At 42.8% G+C, this 26,000-nt stretch overlaps 1 protein-coding gene and 1 pseudogene across 1 annotated transcript in view; both read right to left on the bottom strand.

Moving 5' to 3' along the window:
• LOC124544992 (high affinity copper uptake protein 1-like) overlaps positions 1–26,000 on the bottom strand; it is an 812,249-nt gene that overhangs the window by 112,424 nt on the left and 673,825 nt on the right. The window contains exon 3 of the mRNA XM_047123749.1: positions 23,392–23,527. The gene's annotated coding sequence lies outside the window, so the exon portion shown is untranslated. The remainder of the gene's footprint in view (positions 1–23,391; positions 23,528–26,000) is intronic.
• Positions 22,080–22,197, bottom strand: LOC124546416 (annotated as a pseudogene).

Genomic DNA, 26,000 nt, shown 5'->3' with positions numbered 1-26,000 from the left:
ACAGCTAGTTACAGTATATTACATAGCTCCATACAGTAATGCAAAAGAGTCCTCCAAAATAGTGCGCTCAACTAATGATTTAACAGTTACAAATTTTAGGGAAAGCTTGCTTGCGACAGTTAGACTGGGAACCTAATGCTACTTTAAAATTCAACCTGTTTCATGATACCTTTGTGAGTACATTAGAAAACAGTTCACCTAACAAAACAGTGAAACATAATTATAGGAAACTACTACTACATTTGAAAAGCCTTGGCTTACTAAGTGAATAATAACATCTTGTAAACAGAAAAGGAAACGTATCTTTGAGCTAGGAGGAGTAATGATCCAGAAACACTGAAACATGGTAAAAACTACTACACTGTATTAAGAAAAGTTATTAAAAAATCCAGAAGTATGTGCATAATGTCTGAGATTAGCATTTCTGATAATAAAATTAAAACAATCAGAAATATTGTTAAAAGGGAAACAGAACAACTGAGAGCACAGGAAGACAGCTTTTTTGTCAAACTCAATTAAAAGTTTGTTAACAAAAAGTCAGAGGCAGAAAATATTTTTAATGATAATTTTTTAACTGTCGTAGAGAAAATAGGATCCAGCTGTTGATTAGAAAATGCAAGGCTGTATTTGGCGAAGGCTGTACCTACATAATTTGATAAAACTGAAATTAAGCCAATCTCTCCTAATGAAATTAGGAAAATAATAAATTCACTCAAAAGTAAAAGCTCACATGGAATTGGTGGCATTTCCAACTGAGTACCGAAAGCTTTTTCCCAAGATATAAGTAGAATTCTCAGCCACATATGTAGCAGCTAACTGGAAGAGGGCATTTTTCCAGACAGACTGGAATATACTATTGTTAAATCATTGCATAAAGAGGAGGATATCTCTGACGCTAACAACTACTGCCCAATCTCACTTCTGACAACCTTATCCAAAATTCTTGAAAAAGTAATGTATTAAACAGCAGCTTCATATATTTGTAAAAATGAAGTAGTAACAAAATATCAATTTGGTTTTCAAAAAGGCTTCTCAACAGAAGATGCTATACATGCTTTTACCGATCAAATATTAAATGCTCTGAATAACCGAACATCATCCTTTGGGATTTTTTGTGGTCTCTCAAACGCTTTTAACTGTGTGGATCATGAAATTCTACCAGTTAAGCTTAAGTACTGTGGTATGAGCGGGACAGTGCACAAATGGTTTACTTCATATTTAACTGGAAGAATGCAGAAGGTTGAAATTAACAGTACAGGTAGTAGGCCCTTTGTCAACTTTAGCCATTTTCCATATTTACACATAACTTGTGCTTGACATTGGAGAAGGAATTGTGTAGTGTGAAAAGTGTTAAGTGTGTTCTTGTGTGCCCTGGAAATTTAATGAAGCAACCCTTCATTCGATTCGAAGTGCCGTGTTTGGTGAGTTTCGTATTTATACTTGGTTGTTGCGCAAATATGCACTTTAGATGTAGCCGAGCCAACTCGTGCTTATAGGACCATGGTACATGATTTAATAAACGTCATCATCGAATATTTAATTTGAACTCCGCGAAGGAAAAATAACACAGTACGCAATTCTATCACAGAAATATACATGTTTCTCGCAGCTTTATTTTTCATTCGGACAGCAAAGAAATACAGCAATAAGCAAATAAAATGCGAGATTTTTGTGTCTAGTCCACATATCAATGTAAACATGAGCGGAATGAAAGCTCAAAATAGCACGATCTAAGGCTTTATGCAGGAAACTTCTAAAATATTTCAGAAAACTTGAACAGAACAACACTGTTCGCCGGCCGATGTGACCGAGCGGTTCTAGGTGCTTCAGTCTGGAACCGCGCTGCTGCTGCTGTCGCAGGTTCGAATGCTGCCTCGGGCATGAATGTGTGTGATGTCCTTAGGTTAGTAAGGTTTAAGTAGTTCAAGTCTAGGGGACTGATTACCTCAGGGTGTTAAGTCCCATAGTGCTTGGAGCCATTTGAACCTATTTTTTGAACAACACAGTTCGCGTAAGCTGCGTGCTGTGTTTAGCATTCGTTGGGAAACAAAATAGCAGATGCCCCAGCGTGTGTTTTCAGGAGGTCTACGCTTGGCATTATCGTCACTTACTGTTGCGCCCAGCACACATTGGCAACTACGCTTCCCTCACTCGCTCCGTATTGAACTGTCAAAAGCCGCAACTTATTTTAAACACACTATAAGAATCGTTAAGACTACATGCTGGTTTTTCTCACCGTCAATCTGGTGGAAGAATCACAGAAACAAACAGCTGAATATGCCGCTCAAGTTACGAATATTAGAGTATGTCGCACAATATTATTAGTATACTCGTTTTCATTGTTATACACTGATGAATTAGCGGTCGTGGTGGTCTTGTTGGCAGAGCACCAGATTTCGGCCCTTGATGTCTTGGGTTCAATCCCAAGGAGGGGTGGGGATTTTTTCCTACTTCCACTCCCTCCTGAAAGGCCCCAGGTCTACTAAGCCTGCTGTCAAAATGAGTAGCCTACTGGAGTTGTATCACTGGTGGTGAGGGGCAAGAAGCCCCCCCCCCCCCCTTGGCGAATAACAAGGCTGCTCTTGCACATACAGTTACGCTGAAAGTTAGGTCACGATCTTGCACCCCAGACTTTACCTTCAAAGAGAGGTTTTTAATTATTGGTCGACTTCATGAGACGACATATGGGCCAGTAATGAAAATAAATACACCATCTTCACGCTGCCTCAACGAGTGAACATTTTTAAAATTATTTTGCCATTTTACTGTACAGTTCAGAGAACAAACAACAACAAAAAATTATTTTCGATGAAATACCGAAACATGCTCAGCACCCTAACGAAAAGTTCCAGCTTAGACAGAGTTTTAACATGTTGTAAGACGTTTGTAATCCTAACGATATCGAGAAGAAGAGACATTTTGCACTAGGTACAAAGTTTGTAAATAAATACACTACTATACGTGGTGATTCAGATTTTACAATGGGCAGAGGAACAGCGAAACGCAGGTTGTGGTTTAATTTCAGCTTAAATGGATAATAGAAAAATGTAATGGATTAAATATAAGAATCTTCTTGGGGGGGGGGGAGAGAGAATAAAAGATAATGATAAAAGCCAGTAGAAGAAATACAAATGCATTACTAAAAAAAATACAATGCCAAAAGCCGCCATGGACAAATATCCGTAAACGTAAAGAAGTTCCAAAATTCGAAAGCGCTGTACATTGAGTACCTACTCAAATTTTAATTTATGGATAAGAAATTAAGTCATTTGTTAAGATGTGAGACCTTAGTTCCTCCGGGCGTATAAAATGTCCACGTAATTTACGGGAATGCAGCCGGGTGACTTCGTTTCACCTTGAAAGTCGTAAGGTGGGCCTGTGTCGGAATATCGGCGGTTATCGAAGACGTCACTCGACTTCATTCCCGTTAAGTTATTTGAACATTTGTACAATATTGACCTTTTTTCTTTATACTGTGTTTTCTTTCTAACCTCAGAAAATTGTTCTAATCTTGTCTAGACTCATTCAATTTGCCAAGTTTCATGGATGAAACTATGAAATATTCTGGAAAGGCGTAAACGAAAATGAGATGTCAACAAAGGCTACAGAATCGTTTTGCGGATATCCTGTTTAATGTTGCCTTCACATACAACTTGAAGCAAACGGTTCAGCTTTCCAGGTCTATGGTAAACTGGTAGCTCAAAACCAGTGAATTGTAAGCACAAAGATAAAAGGCAACAGAAACTGCTAAAAACCGCCTCTTCGGATATTCGTATCGCTATCTTATTGACAAAGAAAACAGAGTTATGCGTAGCAACGACAATACCCTACGCACCATCAAACAATATAACTAGCACAGCCATACCTGGGAACAGCTCAAAGAAAACAATGTGACAATTGTCTTTCAATCAACTTACGTATCAAGAGGCTCCCTGTAGCTCGATATCTTTGACCAAACTCAGTAGTAAGTCGCATTTAGATATTCTATTTACAAATCTTCGTTACGTATGAATCGGCACAGCTTACACTGCAGCAACATCGCTGAATTCTGTTTCACATAATCTCTGGACCGAGTCCAGAGAACAAACATGCGATCAGAGATGTTTCTTCAAACATTACGGAGCACATGCTGCTTTTCACTATAAAGCAGACCCGACTTTTATTATTTTATGCACAATAAAGCAAATTATGCCGGCATTCCTTTTCGTTGACAACGTATTGTAACAATAAAATCATCATTATAGTACATGTGGAGCGGCAGAATAAATCCAGTACCCAAGTGTACGCTATTTCTGCAGCAATTTCAGTAACACATTAACATCTAGCTGAAAAGAATCCTTTTATTTTGATCTTTTTTCACTTGTTTTTTGCTTCGGAAATAAAAATGCGCAATAAATCACCTCTTTTACACAGAATTTAACTTACCGAATTCAGAGTAAGTTGTGATGTTATAAACTACATTTGGTGTTTCGTATTATGGTGCAAAGATCAATAAAGTTTTTGGTTGTCCAACACGCCACGTATATGTGTTTATCCGTGCGAAAAACACGATTCGCTATGGAACTCGTGGTATGAATACTGCTCACTTTTCCTTTTTTCCTGTTAATATTTCTGTTTCTGTTACCTAGTTTAGAAGCGTTTCTTCGAGGGTATACCGAAGGGATTGGTCGAGTTTACGAATTTTGTTGCGACGTTCCCCTTTTTGCTTGTTTCATACATATATCGGTGGACTTGAATATTGTCTTTTCCTTTACTGGTATCAAATTGTTTTTGCTGTGTTGTTTGGTGAACTAAGTCATTTTTTATGCTGCTAAAATTGCTCGCTCACACAACCATTCTTCGTTTACGTAGTTTCTCTCTAAAAGCCGGTATACTTTTCCGATGAATTGGTCGTCTGTCTTCATTACGTTGCACAACTCACCAGTTCAGACGGTTTTGTCGGAGTGCGAATCAATGTGATATGCGCCGTTTCCATAACAAAGGCTAGAACATTCTATAATATTCGATAATATTCTTAGAATTTCGAGAACATCATAGAACAATCTCGAATTTTTTTCCCTTGACACATTGATGCTGAAGGTACATACGTCGTTTTGGTGACCACCACGTAATGGCGTGCACTTAAAGTAGTCATATCTCCACAACCTAAACAGCTGAAACCGCACCAGCGCAGAACCACGATAGTGTACAGCTTGGGGACCACACAAACCAGTGGGTGGTGGTGGGCGGTTTTAAAGGTATACCAAAATAATTTACATTCTTTGAAACTTAATATCTCCTGAAATAAAGGATATAGAAATGAAACGTTTCTGGTGTCATACACAGTTACGGTAAACATCAAGGTGTTACACGCTGCCGGCCGCTGTGGCCGAGAGGTTCTAGGCGCCTCAGTCCGGAACCGCGCTGCCGCTACGTTCTCAGGTTCGAATTCTGCCTCGGGCATGGATGTGTGTGATGTCCTTAGGTTAGTTAGGTTTACGTAATTCCAAGTCTATGGGACTGATGACCTCAGATGTCAAGTCCCATAGTGCTTAGTCATTTCTATCCATCTATCTACATCCGAATACCGCTCCAGCTACTGCCGGGTCTGGGTGCTGAAGAGTCCTCTCCATTTGGCTTGGTCCTCCCACCACTTTTCTTCCTCCACTTGCTGCCAGGTCACACCTCTTCTTTCTACAGATATTCTCACTCCCATTTTCCACCGTGTTCTTGGGCGCTCTCTAGGTCTTTTCCCATCCATCTTTAGTTCTTCCATAATTTTGGGGAGTCTCTGCCCATGCATCCTTTTAACATGCCCATATCATCTTAATCTCTTTTTTTCAATCTCTACATTCCTTACTCTGCCCATTCTTGTTTTTCCCTTAACTGCTCTGAGAAATTTCATTTCCCCTGCTTGCAGTCTGCTCCAGTCCCTTTCTGTCATTGTCCATGTTTCTCAACCATAGGTGACAGTAGGGAAGTAATAATTCTTATACATAAGGAGTTTTGCTTTTTCTGAAACTTCCTGATTCCAAATCAGGTGTTTTACTGTTTGGTAGAAATTGCCTCCCTTCTGTAACCTCCTATTAATTTCGTTGGTTATTCTTCCACCCCTAGATATTTCACTCCCTAAATAAGTGAAACTTTCTACCACTTTGAGGGGTTCTCCATTCAAGGTAATATTTCCGTTGATCCCTTTCTCTCTTCCAAATACCATTACTTCACTCTTATCTCTATTTATTTTTAATCCATATTTTTTCATTATTTCCTTCCACGCATCAAGCTGTAACTGTACATCTACCTCTTTATCACCCCATATTACCATATCATCTGAAAAAATCATCTTTTTGTCTTTTTCTTTTACTATATCTTTAACTGCCCTGTTCATTCCCTCCATCACAACATTAAAAAGTGCAGGAGATAGAATACTTCCTTGCTAGTCTTATTTCGAAGCATTCAGAGTTCCCCAATGGTGTTCTAATTCCACAATTGTGTCCTCTGTACATTGTCTATATACATTAATGTAACCATCTTCTATATCTATCTTCTTCATTTCTTCCCAGAGTCTTTCCCTGTTGACTGAGCCATATGCCTTTTCCATGTCTATAAAAACCATTATCACCCTTTTGTTATACTCCCAACTTTTTTCCATCAGTTGACGGATAGAAAATATCAGGTCGATCGTGCTTCTTCCTTTCCTAAACCCATGCTGTTCTTCACTCAGCTCCTTTTCTATCTTTTCACTTATTTGATTTAGTAAAATTCTTTCAAAAATCTTGGCTGTATGACTCATAAGGGTGATTCCTCTGTAGTTTTTGCAAAGTCTTTTATTGCCTTTCTTGAAGATGAGAACAATGTCTCCTGTTCTCTAATCGTCAGGTATTGTACTATTTCTCCAGACGCTTGATAGTAGTCTATACAGCCACTGCATTTCCACTGGACCTGCTGCTCTTATCATCTCCACTGATACTTCATCAGGTCCTGCCAATTGAACCGTTTTTTCAGAATGAGATTTTCACTCTGCAGCGGAGTGTGCGCTGATATGAAACTTCCAGGTAGATTAAAACTGTGTGCCCAACCGAGACTCGAACTCGGGACCTTTGACTTTCGCGGGCAAGTGCTCGACCATCTGAGCTACCGAAGCACGACTCACGCCCGATCCTCACAGCTTTACTTCTGCCAGTATCTCGTCTTCTACCTTCCAAACTTTACAGAAGCTCTCCTGCGAACCTTGCAGAACTAGCACCCCTGAAAGAAAGGAAAAAAAAAAACATTTTTTGTTACACGCTCTAAACGGTCATCTTCCAACGCAATGCATCCTCCACGACTTACAACAGAGCGACATACAAATTGCATTGTTTCTAATGTAAAGCATTGCGGACCAGCTCATTTGCTCTTAGGTCATCCAGTGTTTGTGGTTTTGTGGCGTAGGGCCTGTACGGTATCCTTGTCCAGAAACAGAGGTCTAACGGTGTTAAACTCGGTGAACGAGCTGGGTACTCCACCGCACTCTCCCTTCGCCCTGTCCATCTCGAAGGGAATGCGCGGTTGAGAAATATCTAGGAGGATAACTGCGCAGTCATATGGATCACAAGCAGCTGCTTTTCAGTAATTAATGTTATTTGCTGTAGGGTGAAACTTGTCGAGGAAACTTGAACGCATTAATCCATTCGGCATACATTGCAGGGTAATGAAGTGTGCAATTTGTATTTGCCCGTGCACCAAAGCGACGCAACAAAGAGCCCTGGTGAGCGCTTCGGATTCCGATATAATTACAGCAAATATTTATGTCAATTTAAGCACCGTTCCGGTTCCCCTGTATAGCTGTCGATAACTACCAGGCATGCGAGCTGTGATTTAGTGCAGACCCTGCTGGGAATGTGGACAGAGATTTGTCCCCTCATCGCGCGCCAACTGACAGCTCGATTTGTTTACGTTTCTCTGCAAGCCTCCCACACAATGAGTTCATAAAATAGACAGTAACAAAATGAATATAGCGATTACAAACGGCTCTAATTATTTAATGCATAGCCATAGATAGTTAAGAATTACATACATTGTAAAATGAAGTTTAACTCTAATGATTGCGCAGAGTAGTGAATCGGAAACCGGCGCCTGCGCGTTGATGCGTAAGTGAAAAGTTTCGCGTCATAATTGAAAAATGCATATCCCTTACAGAAAGCATTCTATACATCAGAGTTTAACAGTTATCGTTCTGTCAAGACAATGTAGACGAGATTTCATCAGCGATACAGCCAAAATGGTTCAAATGGCTCTTCCTAAGGACATCCCACACATCCATGCCCGAGACAGGATTCGAACCTGCGACCGTAGCGGTCGCTCGGTTCCAGACTGTAGCGCCTAGAACCGCACGGCCACTCCAGCCGGCATACAGCCAAAAACCTCAAAATGCCAAGAAAGCGGATGTTTGAGGAAAGGAAAAAGCACAGGACGGCCATGTGTATCAGTACAATACGTAGGAAGAATTCGCTTTTCGTTCGAACGAACACCATGGAAATACGCGTACGAATCCAGTACGGAGTTACAAACGCCACAAACAATGGCCAAGCGTGTTCTCAGAACGAAGCTTATAAAGGAACATCATCTCAGATTTTACTGTACATCTTAAGACGTGACATCCAATGAATTTCTCTTAATATGGTTGTGTATGTGCCTCCTTTATCGAATACGATTTGACAGCACGTCTTGCGCATTGTTATCCGCCCGAATAGCAGCGCGCGTTAGCACGCCGCTTCCGGGATACGGGGAAACTCGTCGACCCGGATCGAATCCGCCCAGTCCATTACGGACGAGAGTCGGTGTATCAGCCAACCTGGATGTGGTTTTTAGGCTGTTTCCCGCACTCAGTTAGGTGAATACCCTGACTCAGTTACATGATTCGCAAACATTTCGAAAAAGTTCGCACACTTTCACATGGGGTAACACCAGACCCAGAAAGATCCTGTACATGAAATACGTCCCGATGTTTGGTTTGGGAGGGGCGGGCGTGGGGGTAAGAGGTGGGTGGCTACAGCAAGGGCATTCGACTACCCTCTACAAACCCAGTGATTAACATGCCGGCCTAGTGAATATACGGGATAATGGTCAGGAAGAAGAAGAAGAGGAATAAAGAAAAGCCGCGTGGTTTGAGGCGCCATGTCACGGATTACGCGGCCCCTCCCGCCAGAGGCTCGAGTCCTCCCTCGGGCATGGGTGTGTGTGTTGTTCTTAGCATAAGTTAGTTTCACTAGTGTGTAAGTCTAGGGACCGATGACCTCAGCAGTTTGGTCCCTTAGGAATTCACACACACAAGAAAGAAAAATATCTTGCGCTTTTCTAATGCGCTTGCGGCGATAAGTCAGCATGGAGGAATACTTGTGGTGATCTTCAACCCGAAGACTGGTGTTGTGTGGCTTTCCACGCTATTGTGTCCTGTGTAGCTCTCTCATCTCTGCATGCCTACTGAAACCTACATCAGTTTGAAGCTGCTTAGGGTATTAAAGAATATGTCTCATTCAACCATTTCACAATGGCTCTGAGCACTATGGGACTTAGAACTTAGAGCGACTTAAACCTAACTAACCTAAGGACATCACACACATCCATACCCGAGGCAGGACCGTAGCGGTCGCGAGGTTCCAGGCTGTAGCGCCTAGAACCGCTCGGCTACCCCGCCGGCAACCATTTTACATTTCCCTGCATTCCCAAACAGATTATTTCTTGGTGCCTCAGTATATGCCCTATCAGCAAATCCCTCAACTCCGCTGCAGAGTGAAAATCTCATTCTGGGCCCTCAACTCTCCTTTGGTCGATTAATACCTTTTGATTAGTTATTAGGTCTACCATCTAATCTTCAAAAATTTCCTGTAACATTGTGTAAGGCTACAATTCAGTCAAATGCTTCCACAAACGAGAGCATGACACGTAAATTAACATTAGATGCCGAATAATTTCACATTTTCAAAACTTTTGCAGTTTAAATACTCTTTAATTCTGCAAATACCACTTATCCGTCAAATACTTTACTGTCGTATCTATATGAATAAAAAGTAAATTAATAAAATATTCTCGAGTTTCAAGCAGCGTCAAGTGCTTAACTGCCCTCGATCTTTCGGCAGAGATCTTCTCTGCCATTGCCAAGTGGTTGGCTGTCGTGTGAATAACGCTGCCGTGCATACACAGCCGCGCCACCGCCAGTGACGTCACTGGTGCCGAGTCCTGCACTATATACGGCAATGTTTTGGTTGCGCGTCAGCCTCGCCCGCTTGAACTCCCCAATTAAAGAATCCCAGGCCGTACTCAACTGCAATCCACCGTCTTTACAGATGGTGCTGTCCGATATTTTGATCTCTAGCGTTTCATTTATTACGCTATCCCAGGAGCCGTTTGTTGTGACTTGACAAGACAGCCAAGCCCCTATGAGATAGCCGAAAGGCACGCGTTAAAGCTCACGCAGGCTGGCGTGAGGTCTGGAACAGGTAAAGTAATTATACTAGCAAGAAAAGTACGTAGCTTCTGGAATACTTAACTTTAATCCATAATTGGTAAACATCGGTCTGACGGTACATGCATCACAAGATAAATAGCAAATGATAATGGCGCCTTGCTAGGTCGTAGCAAATGACGTAGCTGAAGGCTATGCTAACTATCGTCTCGCCAAATGAGGGCGTAATTTGTCAGTGAACCATTGCTAGCAAAGTCGGCTGTACAACTGGGGCGAGTGCTAGTAAGTCTCTCTAGACCTGCCGTGTGGCGGCGCTCGGTCTGCAATCACTGATAGTGGCGACACGCGGGTCCGACGTATACTAGCGGACCGCTAGGCTACCACCTAGCAAGTGTGGTGTCTGGCGGTGACACCGCACCGTTAGTCCGTTTAATAACACAAGTCTGAAAAAAAATATTTTTTGAAAGTTGTTTGAAATTTGATAACTGACTTTAATGTACTTTTCAGCGCTGATTTCAAAAATGCAGTCCATTTTTTCTATCACGTCAGGTTTGCTCACAAAAAAGGGAGTATTTTTGAGTATAACAAAATTCAAGCCATTTATCACATTTTTTCCAAAGTTATAAAATTTTATATTATTTATAAATCATGTTCTAAACTATATTTCCAGCACACTTCTATCTCTCTTTAAGCTCGTAAGTCCTTATAATAGCGCTTTCGCTTTGTGTCGAAGCTACTTTTATTGCTTTTCCGGCTCTGGACTCGTCGAGGATCATCTCCTTTTATCTCCAGCAGTAGTTCGCTCTCATGTTGACGTTCCATCTTCCTTGATATCTTCTTTCCATTTCTTTGATGTCATGGTGGAATCTTTCGCCCTGCTCTTCACTTACATCAACAAGATTTGCAGAGAAGTAGTCAAGAAGTAAGGAGCATATTCTATTTTGAAACCTGTCATAAGTCCAGGAACATCACTGCAAAACATCAGATCACCTTCTTGAGAGAAGAAAGATACAAACTCCTTTTCTCTCGATCGATACCAAGAAATGGATGAATATATGTTTATCCTTCAATCTAGATCCTAAAACCTCCGCCGATTCTTTAGAAAGGCCTAGATCTCTAACTAAATCGTTCAGTTCAGATTGTGAGAATGGAATGGGATCGATTGTGCCAGGATCGTAGCAATCTCTGTCTTCTTCACTATCACCTTGCTGAGCCAATGGCTCGTGATCATCTAGATCATCCAAAGAATCTGGAGGAGAGGGTATTGGTACTTCAGGTCCATGAGGAACAGGGCGAATGGCTGATTGAATGTTAGGGTAAGAAATATCCTTTTAGCTTTTCAAATTAAAACCTCGTACGTTGGTAGAACAAAAATAGCAATTATCAATGTGATTTTTGGGCTCCCTCCAAACCACTGGTATTCCAAAACGTAAGGACTGCTTTTTACGTTGAAACCACTGCCTCAGTTCTTCAACACACACTGAACAAACTTTGTGTGAAGCCCAAGGCTTATCGTGATCGCCTAACTTTATACCAAAATAGGCGAAATATACTTTTCCAACAAAATCAGAAATGTTTCTTTGTTGCTTTAAACGGTATAGTTACCAGAAATGTAGCAGAAGCAATCTGGCAAGTTTTCGCATCCTCTGGTAGCCATTGTCCATAAAACAACTTCACAACACAAGAAAACAGTCACTACTTTAAAACTCTAGTAACAACAACACGTGAACAGCAAAGAGTGAAGAGGTACTGTGAACTGAAGGACGATAGCAGAAGCTCACTGTCTGGTGATGGCGGGGGAAGGGGCAGCGCGACAGACAGGCATGAAAATACTGCTGGTTTCTCCTAATTACTCTTTATTTTACGTATATCTAGTATCAAAAGGGCTAAATAACAGTTTATGGAGATCCTAAAAACCAAAATTCAAACTCACTAGGGTGCTGAAATATCGAAAAAAAGCTAAAACTAGACAAGCAGTTGGTGAAATAACTGTACGTGATGGAATTTTTTCACTATTTTTCCCGAAATCAGCGTTGAAAACACTATAAAACTCAATAAATTTGAAACAATTTTCATGTCGCAAACCTGTGTAATAGAAGGATCGGCGAATGCAGTTAGGTGTCCGTTTCTCAGTGCAGGCTCCGCTACAGTGGATTGCAGCTGAATACGGCCTGGAATTCTTTAATTGGGGAGTTGAAGCGGGTGCGACGGTCGCGCAATCAAAACAGAAGATGCACATTTTTCACCTGTTACTCATGATGGCTACCAAACTCTTCAGGAGTCCTTGGTAGATACTGTCTCACTCCTCTCTCAGGCAGGTTTTCAGTTCTTGCGCAGTTCGGGGAGAGGCTGCTCACTGTCTGTCAAGAGCATCCCAGGTATGCCCTATAGGGTTTACGTCCATGGAGTACGCAGGCCATTCCATTAACAAGAAGTCGGGACTTATCACACCACTAAACAGACGGGTTTGATCCAGCGGTCACCGCATAGTGACTAAGCCATGCTCACGACGTTCATTAACATTGTGTGGTGCGTAACATGTTCCCTCTATCTCCACACTAACTAGTGGACAGGATTCGTCCGCGAACATCACTCCGGACCATTGTTGTTGACCCCGGCCAACATGTTCCCTATATCAAGAAAGTCTTTCTCGACGATGACGTCGTTGAAGTGGGATGCATTTAACAGGCTTCCGAGCACGCGAACTAGCCTGATATAATCGCCACGAAATGGTTTTGACTGAGACGCGTGTACCGGTAGCGGTTGAAGTGTCTGCAGCGAATGAGACGTCCGTATCTATCTGCCAGTAGGGCTACGTATCCTCTTGCGGCGAGGTGGTCCGTCTGCAACCACCAGCATGCTTTCGCATAGCAGATCCACCTTCAGCGGCCTTTGTTAGTTACGAGGTGAAGTTTTTGGACACACCCATTACTGTGGCGACAGTAGCGACACTTTGTCCAGCTTCGAGCCATCTAACTGATCGTCCACGATCGTAAGCATCCAAGTGATGTCTTGTAGCCATGTGGTCGTGCCTTACGGAATGTCGCATAATCGGTTCCATAACAACCTTCGTCAAACATCGTACTGCATGAACTGTCGAATGCATACAGTGTGTTCGTGCACAGGCTTGGCTGTGGTTAACAAGTGCTTGCTCTTGCGTTTTCTTTTACTATCACTGGTCGGGTGTTCAACAGCAATTGTCGAATGCTTTGTAGCAATTTGTAGGTTTTCCTCGTCAGGTATCAATTGTTTCTTAACAGCTGTCAAGCAGTGCAAAACCTCTTTTCAAGGTACTATCCATTCGCCACTGATTGTGGGGCGGGACAATATGCGGTAAGTGTATTAATTTTGGTTGAAACTGCTCCAGGCTTTGCAGAGTTCCCACTCCGGCAGTACATCTCTGTGAGGGTGAATTGTGCGCATCTTACGCCCTCTCAGCGCTATTTTCCGTATAGCAGCCGATGTGTGCCAAGTTTGCTTGAAATAACGAGTCATACCAGGACTATGCTAGAACATGCACTCCTGTTCAATGAAGTTGTGACACCATGAAGGGAGCATGAAAAGAAGGTCAAATTTGCGTAAAGGTCCAATGTGTATGATTATCTAGATGATTAGTAAAGATTACGGAGCAGGAAAATGTAAAGAAGATTAGGTCGCTATTAGTCAGTGGGCCAGTGGCGCCACTTGTGACGCCGTGAATGGCGCCACTAGCTGCCAGAAGATTCAGTGTATTGTCTTATGGGTAGTGGCGCAAGCCAATTACCTGACGCCAACTGGCGGCGCCACTGATCTACTAGTTGCCAGGCCTGGCAACTGTTCTAGAGCTGGCCAAGGCCGCCACAGAGCATTGCAGTATATAGACTATTAGCCGTGGGCGACTAGTGGCGCCACTTCTCTTCCAATGGACCGTCGTCCACATGATTCGTTACTCGAACACGTGCTGTCCTTATGTCCAGCTGAACGGGATGGCCATGGTCTTGAAAGGAGGATGCACGATGAACATCAACAAATGCAAAACAAAGATAATGGAATGTAGTCGAATTTAGCTGAAGGAATTAGATTAGAAAATGAGATGCATTAAGTACTAGATGAGTATTGCTATTTGGGCAGCTAAATAACTGATGAGGCCGAAGTAGACAGGATGTAAAATGTTGCCTGGCAATGACAAGAAAAGAATTTCTGGAGAACAGAAGTTTGTTAACGTGAAATATAAATTTAAGTGTCAGGACATCTTTTGTGAAAGTATGTCTTTGGTGTGTGGCCTTGTATGGAAGTGAATCGTGGACGATGAACAGTTCAGGCAAGAAGAGAAGAAAAGCTTTTGAAATGTGGTGCTACAGAAGAATGTAAGTAATGAGGAGGTACTGAACAGAATTCGGGAGAAAAGAATTTTTTGGTACAACCTGACAAGAAGACGGGGTCGGTTGATAGAATATATTTAAGACATCAACGGATCATTCATTTAGTACTGAAGGGAAGTGTGGAGGTAAAAATTGTAGAGGGAGACCAAGAGATGAAAACAGTAAGAAGATTCAGGAGGATGTAGGTTGTAGCAGTTATTTGGAGATGAAGAGGCTTGGACAAGATAGAGTAGCATGCAAAGCTGCATCAAACCAGTCTTCGGACTGAAAACCACAACAACCAGATTTTATGGAGAAATTAGTCAATGGGATAGAAGGAGTTGTCCAGGAGAAATGTTTTTAAATTAGATTAAAATTTGCTTCGCTACCTGTCAGAGTTTTTATGTTGCTGGGTACATGATCAGAAATTTTTGTTGCTGCGTACTGAACTCCTTTCTCAGGCACTAGCACTTTTGACAGTGGGTAATAAAGGTCATTTTTCCCACCATGTTGTAGGTATGGATATCATGTTCATCCCAAATTGTGATGTATTATTTATGACGAATTTCAGTAGTAAATATATGTGTTGTGAGGGCGGAGTTGAAATGCCTAGCTCTTGTCGTTCTGTTCTTCGTTAGCATCATTTGTAGAGAGGCATTTTTCGCTCGATGTAAAAGTGGCTGTTTACTTGTGGGGTCTGTGTGAGATCGGGAATTAATTACAGGCGGGTAGCGATCCTCAGAGCTGGCTGCACGATCTGCTCGTGACTGCAGCTGCGCCGCTAATGACCAGCTTGCTAAGCCCTCTACAGCAGCGGCGGGGAGGGGGAGGGAGTACAGACTGCAGTGCAGTGTGCTAAGCTGATTACACAGTCCTGGTGGGGGGAGGGGCAGTCGGAAGAGATGCTGCGCTCGTTAGCTGCGACGCGATTGCTCGCACGTCCCTCTCCCTCACCCCCCCCCCCCCCCCCCGCCTCTGGCACCCTTTATTTTTCTCTTTTACTGGTACCCACCGCCCTCTGCAACACCCCCTCAGGAATAACCTAGTCATAAATGGAGCCTGTATTCGCTAAACAGGAAAAGGTCAGAGGCCGATAAACTTTTACACCGTCGTCAGGTTTTCCCACGAATACAGCCCCGGCCCCTGCAGCGCCGCAGCACAATTTATTCTGCCAGCGGGCTTGACGAGCGTTTTGTTCCTGTACTGAATCACGTCTGTCTCGAGAGCTCATTTTCATTTACGCGCCAGCGCCAAAACTGCGTGTGTTGTACCCAAGCCCCTACCACGCCGTAGCGGAGAAGCGAGGCAACTGTGCCCCAATTGAAGCAGCTGATGGCCGCCATTTGCAGGGATGAAACCTAGTACTGGGGTTGTGATTTGAAGTATATGGGACGCAACAAGAGCAAATTAAACACATGTTTGTTTAAAAAAAATACTGAGTATTCGAGTCGATTTTAAAAGTATACTTAAATGAATGAAGTTTCCTAATTTCCGAAATACGTCTGCATAGAGAACCGAAACTTAAGAATGTAAGGACCTTTCCTGACAAGGTGGAGCGAGTTTACATCGAGCTATTTGCATTAGATAATTACATGAAACAAGTAGCAGACAGTATGATTATTATTTAATTCACATAATTTTCCTGACAGGTCCTGTCTGCTTTTTGGCGACTACTGTGTATATTTTGCACGCTTACTTTTGTTTAGCACAGTATTGTCTACACTCGAATTTTGGTATGATGAATTGTAATATCCCATATGACTTTAAATACTGTAGGAATTTCATTCGCACATTAGTTTTTAACACTGATAGCATCTCTGAAAGTGGTTGAGTTTGCAACATTTGATCGAATATTTGAGCATTTACGAAGTATAATCACCACCTGACAACACATGTTAAGTAACTAAACACAATTATTCGACCTACCTCTGATCCATACTTAATATATATTTGATTAAAAATCTAAATACCTATCATGTGCCTAGTTCTCCATTCAGTTCAAGCTAGTACATTAACCCTGTCAGTATTTTTAGTAATTTATATGCAAATAAAATATAAGTACTTGACATGCAACAAAGTACTTTTGTTTGTAATCTAACACTGCAACTTTTTCCCTATGTAGCTTGCAATTTTTGTAGCAGAAAGTTTATTAGATACAGTATAAGGAGTAAATATAGACATCAGGTCAGGCTATAGAACAACCTGCTGTCACCTACATTTAGCATTTGCATTAATTGGCTTTGCAAACCCTATACCTTTTTCAAATGAGTTGGAAATCCAAATACTGTCGGTTGTTTACATAATTTTCCATGTAACAATTATCTTCAAAATGAAGAGAGCACAGCAAATGATTTGCTGTCGGTTGGAAGTTCTCTTTCCCAGTAGCAACACTCCATTTCCGATTTAGAAAATCATTTGTAAGGGGAAACCTAAACCAAAGCAAACGCTCATGATGTATTATTTCTCCATGAAAATAATAGAAAGTAACAAACAACCAAAAATGACTGACCTGTGAAATGTAACATTGTTTCCGTCTTCGTCTTTGTTTCCATTCTTACTGTTACAATTAAAAGCAGCACATGAACGAACCATATTTACGCACTGTTTCCCTGCAAATGGCGGCTTCAGTTACGTTCAATGTGGGGACGCGACACTAGCGCCAAGGCGCGGTCTAGTTTTTATTTAGTAAGTCTGTGGTTGTACCTGAATGGCGAAAGTGAGGTTGTGAAGGTATATCCTTTTTATGAAAAAGTTGGCAATAGTAACAAAATGTAGGGACAAGTAACGATAACATAGTTTATTAATGACCAAAAGAAAATTCATAGTGGGCGTTGTTGTCAAAGATCCCGTGGTAAATTCTTTATACTCTGAGAATTGTTGCATAGTAGAATAGTAAGCAAGTGCAGGAATAAAATTTGGTTAGACACCGACTGAGTGGTGTACGTCTGCCGGCTACGCAACGGTGTCGTAACCAAATGTCAACGCCGGAGACGTGAAGTACAAAAACTGGGAGGTCATTCCATCGGACTACGCAAGAGGGAGTCCAAAAGCAACTGATTCAAAGCAACTGATTCAGTGCATTGATGACGGTGCGGAGCAACCGAACACACTGCTGTTGTAACCTCCCAACAAAAAAATATAATAACCTCCCAACAGTAAAAAAATATAATTATATAACATTCGCGTTTAGTGTAACCTCCCAACAGTTAGAAAATGAGTATAACATTCACGTTCAGCGTAACCTCCCAACCTTTTATTATCCAGTAACTTCACAATAACACAATGTGACTAACCTCTCAATAAAATTAGGGCTCACTTATAACCTTTCAATAATTGACTGTGAATTTCAACTGGTAAATTTTGGACGTCAGCAGTGCTGCGTCGTGGCCCTCAAAGATCACACTGAATAAATCGAAAATTCTTACCTCAATAAGGTCGCCGGCTAACGCACATATATCTGCTCCTATAAGAAATTTTTCTGGCACAGCCCAGTGCAATGCTGGCCGATAGATTTGTCATGTAAAAAAAGAAACAACTGATTTTTCTTTACAATAATCGGGATGACCATGGATTGGAGAAATTAGTAAATTCTTTACATTGAGATGAATGACTGTCAAAAGCTAATTTTTATAAGAAAGATTATTATTAAGAGTTTTTAAAAACATTTACATGGGACTTAATATAACAATAGCACATATGCGCGAGGCTGCTTTTACCTTACACTACATCGCTCAGGCACCGCCATCGCTCCCCATGACCGGCCCAGCCAACTCGACACACCAGACTGCTAGCTACTACTTACTCCTACTGCCACACAGTTACTACTGCAGTCAACACTGCTCTCTGGTCTGAGATTCTCTTATAGCTCACATATCGCAGGCAGCGCGTGAGCAATCCGTCGAAACTACATCTGCTCGAGTGCGCTAGTAATAAATTCCTTAGTCATGGACCTCTTACACTGTAACGAGGCTACGTGTAGTGACTTCACCTACAGAAGAACGCCTTTCAGGATGCAACTTCGCATAAAGGAATGCTCTGAAACTGTGAAGTTAAACACTAGGGCAGACGACAGTGCCGATAGGCTCAGAAAACAAGAACGCATTTGGTCTCCAGAATAAGGGAGATCACGTCATCGCCTGCTATAAAACATCTGCCATTCTCAAGCTCATTGGCAGATTGAGGTCATTCGATCTGCGTCACGTATACTGATGGAAGACAGGCTCTGTTAATTTGTAGGACGCTCTAGTGAACTGAATAAGTGTCTACAGCTGTGGATGGGGGCCGGGCCGATCTTCTTTTGGCGAAGAACCGTATAAGCGTCTGTAAGCAGTCGAACTTGGGCGCTGGGTGCCTGTGTCGCCGCTACTGGGTTAGTACAGGTACTGCCTTGCCCACTGGTCTTCTGTATTGCTGTTAAGTCTTTCACTTTCATGTCATCTCGACAATGGACTACAGGGGATATGCAATATTCTGGAATCGAGCCTAAGTACAGCTTCACTCAGCGAGAGCGCTAAGGCTCCGCCAGACGTCCACAGCCATGCTGGGCTGCGGAGATGAACCGCTGCCGCAGTCTCCTATAGGCAGCGGCGCTAACCGTAGGCCACGTCAGGACCTGCGTTTTCGAGCGGCACGGGCTCACCACGGTCGCTGGTAGGCAGCGCCGGGAAAAACATGGAGTGACTGGAAAACTCTTGCCAATAAATGTTTCTCAACTGCTGTTTCATTAGCGACTCGGCGCTCCAGAGGATTACTAATCCTTTTCGCTCTATGTCCTGATGACAACACGAACGTGGTTCCGGTCGGAACAGAACTGAACAACAGAAAACGTGTCGCCTAGCCATTTCAAAGCACACAAATTTATTTGCTTGAGAAAATACCGGGTTATTACAAATGATTGAAGCGATTTCACAGCTCTACAATAACTTTATTATTTGAGATATTTTCACAATGCTTTGCACACACATACAAAAACTCAGTTTTTTTAGGCATTCACAAATGTTCGATATGTGCCCCTTTAGTGATTCGGCAGACATCAAGCCGATAATCAAGTTCCTCCCACACTCGGCGCAGCATGCCCCCATCAATGAGTTCGAAAGCATCGTTGATGCGAGCTCGCAGTTCTGGCACGTTTCTTGGTAGAGGAGGTTTAAACACTGAATCTTTCACATAACCCCACAGAAAGAAATCGCATGGGGTTAAGTCGGGAGAGCGTGGAGGCCATGACATGGATTGCTGATCATGATCTCCACCACGACCAATCCATCGGTTTTCCAATCTCCTGTTTAAGAAATGCCGAACATCATGATGGAAGTTCGGTGGAGCACCATCCTGTTGAAAGATGAAGTCGGCGCTGTCGGTCTCCAGTTGTGGCATGAGCCAATTTTCCAGCATGCCCAGATACACGTGTCCTGTAACGTTTTTTTCGCAGAAGACAAAGGGGCCGTAAACTTTAAACCGTGAGATTGCACAAAACACGTTAACTTTTGGTGAATTGCGAATTTGCTGCACGAATGCGTGACGATTCTCTACCGCCCAGATTCGCACATTGTGTCTGTTCACTTCACCATCAAGAAAAAATGTTGCTTCATCACTGAAAACAAGTTTCGCACTGAACGCATCCTCTTCCATGAGCTGTTGCAACCGCGCCGAAAATTCAAAGCGTTTGACTTTGTTATCAGGTGTCAGGGCTTGTAGCAATTGTAAACGGTAAGGCTTCTGCTTTAGCCTTTTCCGTAAGATTTTCCAAACCGTCGGCTGTGCTACGTTTAGCTCCCTGCTTGCTTTATTCGTCGACTTCCGCGGGCTACGCGTGAAACTTGCCCGAACGCGTTCAACCGTTCTTCGCTCACTGCAGGCCGACCCGTTGATTTCCCCTTACAGAGGCATCCAGAAGCTTTAAACTGCGCATACCATCGCCGAATGGAGTTAGCAGTTGGTGGATCTTTGTTGAACTTCGTCCTGAAGTGTCGTTGCACTGTTATGACAGACTGATGTGAGTGCATTTAAAGCACGACATACGCTTTCTCGGCTCCTATCGCCATTTTGTCTCACTGCGCTCTCGAGCGCTCTGGCGGCAGAAACCTGAAGTGCGTCTTCAGCCGAACAAAACTCTGAGTTTTTCTACGTATCTGTAGTGTGTCGTGACCATATGTCAATGAATGGAGCTACAGTGAATTTATGAAATCGCCTCAATCATTTGTAATAGCCCTGTATATACTTGCAAACACATCAAACAATTTCTAGAAGACTTCTTCACTTTTATCTTTTGGATCTTGTTTTCTATTCTAGGTGCCAAACAACATTAAAATAAGCAGAATGAGATTTTCACTCTGCAGCGGAGTGTGCGCTGATATGAAACTTCCTGGCAGATTACAACTGTGTGCCGGACCGAGGCTCGGGACCTTTGCCTTTCGCGGGAAAGTGCTCTACCATCTGAGATACTCAAGCACGACTCACGATCCGTCCTCACAGCTTCAATTCTGAAAGTACCTCGTCTCCTACCTTCCAAACTTCACAGAAGCTCTCCTGCGAACATTGAAATAACTTTTCTCGTCAAATAACTCTGACTCTTTCACTAATGAAACCATTTTCATTACATCATGTTTATTTATTTACTTTTTATGCATAGTGTACACTTATTTCTGTAAAACTTATATACCAGTACTCTTTAGATTTCAGGTATTCCGTCTCTCTTATAGGAGAACACTAGTAGGAAAAAATACCCAGATCTTGTGCAACTTTTTTAGTGTATTACGGAAGTAAGGCAAACAACACAATAAAGATCAGGAAGCGAAGCAAGCACGAAATCTAATACTGTATAGTGGGCTGAGCCGGACCACAATGGATAAACTTACAACGTTAGCAGCATGTTAGGAAATTTAGAACTCCGCACCATCTATTCATCATCGGCGTCACACAGCTTTCGTGATGTCGTTAGCTACTGCTTTACACGCAGGAACGAAAGGTGCATGTACTTCGAGAACCGGCAGTCGATTTCTGACAAGAAAGTCGCTCGTGTAAAACTGGATTCTCGTACATAGCAATTCCCACTGTTGAAAAGAGTACTGACAAAAAAGTTTCAGAACAAACATCACAAACCAGGCAGGTTATAAAAGCACTCCGTCCTCAGGCCACAAGTGGCCGATCGGGACCATCCGAACGCCGTGTCATCCGCAGATGAGGAGGCAGATAGGAGGGGCGTGTGGTCAACACACCGCTCTCCCGGTCGTTATGATGGTTTTCTGTGACCGGAGCCGATACTATTCGGTCGAGTAGCTCCTCAATTGGCATCACGAGGCTGAGGGCACTCCGAAAAATGGCAACAGCGCATGGAGGCCCTGACGGTCACCCATCCAAGTGCCAGCCACGCCCAACAGCGCTTAAGTTCGGTGTTCTGACGGGAACCGGTGTATCCACAGAGGCAAGGCTGTTGCCAGGCAAGTTATAAGGGTTGTGCAGAACTTTTTTGTACGTTTCATGTGATAATTCGAGATGCACGTTCGAGTTTGGACAACGTAACCTTCTCTTGAGGTTCCACTTCATATCTCCAACCCGCATATAGCCGCTAGGCTACAATGAAAGCAAAAGAATCTGCCTCCGAGTTAACAGTTACCCAATTTTTTACAAAGTTCGTGATACATGGGTTGTCTAAAAATCCAACTTTATTCCACGACTGGATTCGATCTTCGTCTATCATCCCGGTCTTCTGTACACGCAAAGAAAACAGGGAAACATGTAAGTATACATAATCAAAATACACTAAGAGACAAATCAACATAATGCAGCAAGAGCTTACTGTATATACAACAGTTTCAATTTTGCGAGTGCATCGGAGATTCATAGAGCACAGTTGTAAACCGCATGATAAAATGAGAAAAAATATTTAAATAATGATATCTAGAAAGATGGACCACATAAATATCGTGTCTCTTCTTGTAACTGAGCCGGCCGAGGTGGCCGAGCGGTTCTAGGTGCTACAGTCTGGAACTGCGCGACCGCTACGGTCGCAGGTTCGAATCCTGCCTCGGGCATGGATGTGTACGATGTCCTTAGGTTAGTTAGGTTTTTGAGTAGTTCTAAGTTCTAGGGGACTAATGACCTAAGAAGTTAAGTCCCATAGTGCTCAGAGCCATTTTTTTTCTTCAATAATTTCTATCACATTAAACTATACACCTCATAACGGAATGAAACCCAAAGAGAACGAATTGTTTATACACACAGCCACTTAAACGCTAATGCAACGATACAGCTCAACGTGTAGAAGTCAAGAGAAGCTAGGTGTGAAGAACAACTAGGAACATAACACAAAATTGACTTTGACTCTCCTGTACCATTGCCCTACTTCTTTCATGCTAACCTATTGTCAAAACTACACAATAAATACGAAACGCCGCTATCATTTATTTTTCCTAGTAAAACAAAACTTCTCCCTTTTACAATCACAATTTATTTTCCTTGATGTTGTAAAATGTGTTTTGCACTTTTAGAAAATTGTTTGCCGGAAGCACTATGAGGAACATCACCTACCTCATGTCGTTGAGGCCTCTAAGATATTTTTACAATAATGGGACCCGAGTTTGGTTCTATTTCATTATAACGTTGATTCATTCGTTACAAATTTATACTCACAGTTTACATGTAGCAGATCTCTTCCCTACAGCTCCGATCTTGCTTCAACTGTGTAGGCTGGGAGTACAGCGATATTCTACAGATGAAAGGCGTTGTGGGCATGGCACAACGACTGCCTACCAACGCCAGAACGTACCTGCAAAGAAAGAAAAAATCAGTTTAGCAGAGGGCTGGTAGAATGAAGATACGTACCAAGTACAGCTCGAGTAAGATAACTTTGTGATTGACAGACTGCATGATGTTGTTAGTATGTGTGAACTTATATTTTCACCCTCGTCCTAAATGTATTTGTATTTACATACATAAGATTTTTCTGTGTCAAATGGAGTGTTAAGAAGTACGCCTCCAACTAAATTGGTTATAATTCAAATAATGTATACGCTACATAAAAGCCGACAGCACCACTTACACGCACACGATATTGTTCTCTATAGTGATATGACACACTTGTGCATATGGAGGTATTAACGAACGTGGCAAGATTTGCAATTGCTAAATATGTCGCAATCTCATCCCCCCCCCCCCCAAGTCTCTCTCCATTTCCGCCTAACCCCTCTGTCTGTCCATCTCCTCCTTCCCCCTCTCTCTGCCCATTTTCTCTCAATCCCACTCTCTGTTCATCTCCTGTTCCCTCTCCCTCTCTCTCTCTCTCTCTCTGATCTTGAGCCTTGTTTATTGTTACTGCAAACGAAATCTCGATGGGGAACTGAAGTCACGTAAAATGAATGGGTAAATCGGATGGGATCACTAATATAAGCGCTGCAGGAGAGATCTCTCCAACTGCTGGATCTGTGAAGACGGTAGGTTCAATAACAGTATTTCTCACAGTGTACCGGGGGGAGGGGGGGGGGGATTGCAAAGTTCCAAATGATTCAGATTCCATAATAGTACTCTCCAAGAACATTTCGAGATTTTTACCAGCAACGTGTTCCCTTTCTGTATTACATATCTATTGATGTATCGTATACTGAGTGGTTGTAATTAAACTTTCCCTTTTTAACACGTTATAACACGAAACTAATTATCGTACGAGGACCAAAATTGGTGGCATTAATGCCAATGACATGGGGAAGATAAATAATGCATAATCAATTCAATTGAAACACTTTTAAAGTGCTGCTACGGTACATCATACCATTACATGCCGGTACCATTACTGCTACAAGAGGGACTCAATATGGCACCCGTCAATGTCCATAAGAGTCTGAAAGCGCACAACTGCAACCTGCATACCAGAACGAAGCATGTGCGTAGATATGCTGGCTACTGTTCTTGATTTTCTGCGCTTCAGATCAAATGGTTCAAATGGCTCTGAGCACTATGGGACTCAACATCTGTGGTCATCAGTCCCCTAGAACTTAGAACTACTTAAACCTAACTAACCTAAGGACATCACACACATCCATGCCCGAGGCAGGATTCGAACCTGCGACCGTAGCAGTCGCGCGGTTCCGGACTGAGCGCCTAGAACGAGATCAGCACATGTGATTGTTCCCATGGTAAACCCTGTCTTTCAGGTAGCTCCACAACCAGAAATCACAGTGAGTGACATCAGGTGATCATGCCGGCCAAGCATTTGGAAACGATGGAAACGATCGGCTGATAATTCGATCGTTTCCAAATGTGTTTCGAAGCAGGTGAACTTCAGGAGCTATTTGCGGTGGGGCTCCATCTTGCATGAAAACTGTTGAGTTCAATGAGTCTCTCTCTTGTAGGGCGCGTAAGGCACGCTGCCGAAGGAGTAACGCTGAGCAGTCACGCTGCACGTCTTTAGTCCTTAAGCACCAACCTGTTCAAAAAAAAAGAATAGTCCAGTGATGAACGTAGCCGTGAAGCCACATCATACGGTGACAAGTTCACCACACACAGAAACTTCATGCACAGTGACGGGAAGTGAAGATCCCCACACTCGGTAAATCTTTATGTTCACCTGTCAGAGAAAAACGAGCTTCTGTCCATAGGACGGTCCAGGAACAGCCCTCGTCAACTTCAGTCCTTGAGAGAAAGTGGAGAGCTAAGTAAACACGTTCTTGTGCGCCCTGTGGTGCAAGTCGCTATACGATATGCATCTTGTAAGGGTACCATAGTTCGAAGCATCTTCCGTACAGTGAGCCACGGGATGTTCAACTGTCGTGACACAGGGTGCGAACTGCCTGACGATCGGGAATTGCGCGCAGCGTTGTGTGCGACGGCAACAGCGATTTCATCAACCACCTGTGGTGCAGCCGGTCGCCCGACCGTTGTGGCCAAGCGGTTCTAGACGCTTCAGTCTGGAACCGTGCGACCGCTACGGTTGCAGGTTCGAATCCTGCCTCGGGCACGGATGTGTGTGATGTCTTTAGGTTAGTTAGGCTTCAGTAGTTCTAAGTTCTAGGGGACTGATGACCTCAGACGTTAAGTCCCACAGTGCCCAGAGCCATTTGAACCGTGTTGCAACTGGTCGTCCAGTTCTCCAGTTGGTTCGAATTTCATCATGCTCCGCCCAGCAGGTGGAGAAAGAGGACCCTTCCGTGATCTTTTCAGCCGGCAATATTCTCGAAGTGCAGCTGCAGCATTACTATTGTTTTGATAATAGAGGTGCTCCTTTTGCTCAAGCTCATGTTGACACG

This window comes from Schistocerca americana, chromosome 8 (assembly GCF_021461395.2).
Source record: "Schistocerca americana isolate TAMUIC-IGC-003095 chromosome 8, iqSchAmer2.1, whole genome shotgun sequence".
NCBI classification, from domain to species: domain Eukaryota; kingdom Metazoa; phylum Arthropoda; class Insecta; order Orthoptera; family Acrididae; genus Schistocerca; species Schistocerca americana.
The sequence above is the reverse complement of the archived record's forward strand: the minus strand, read 5'-3'. Positions and strand labels throughout refer to the sequence as shown.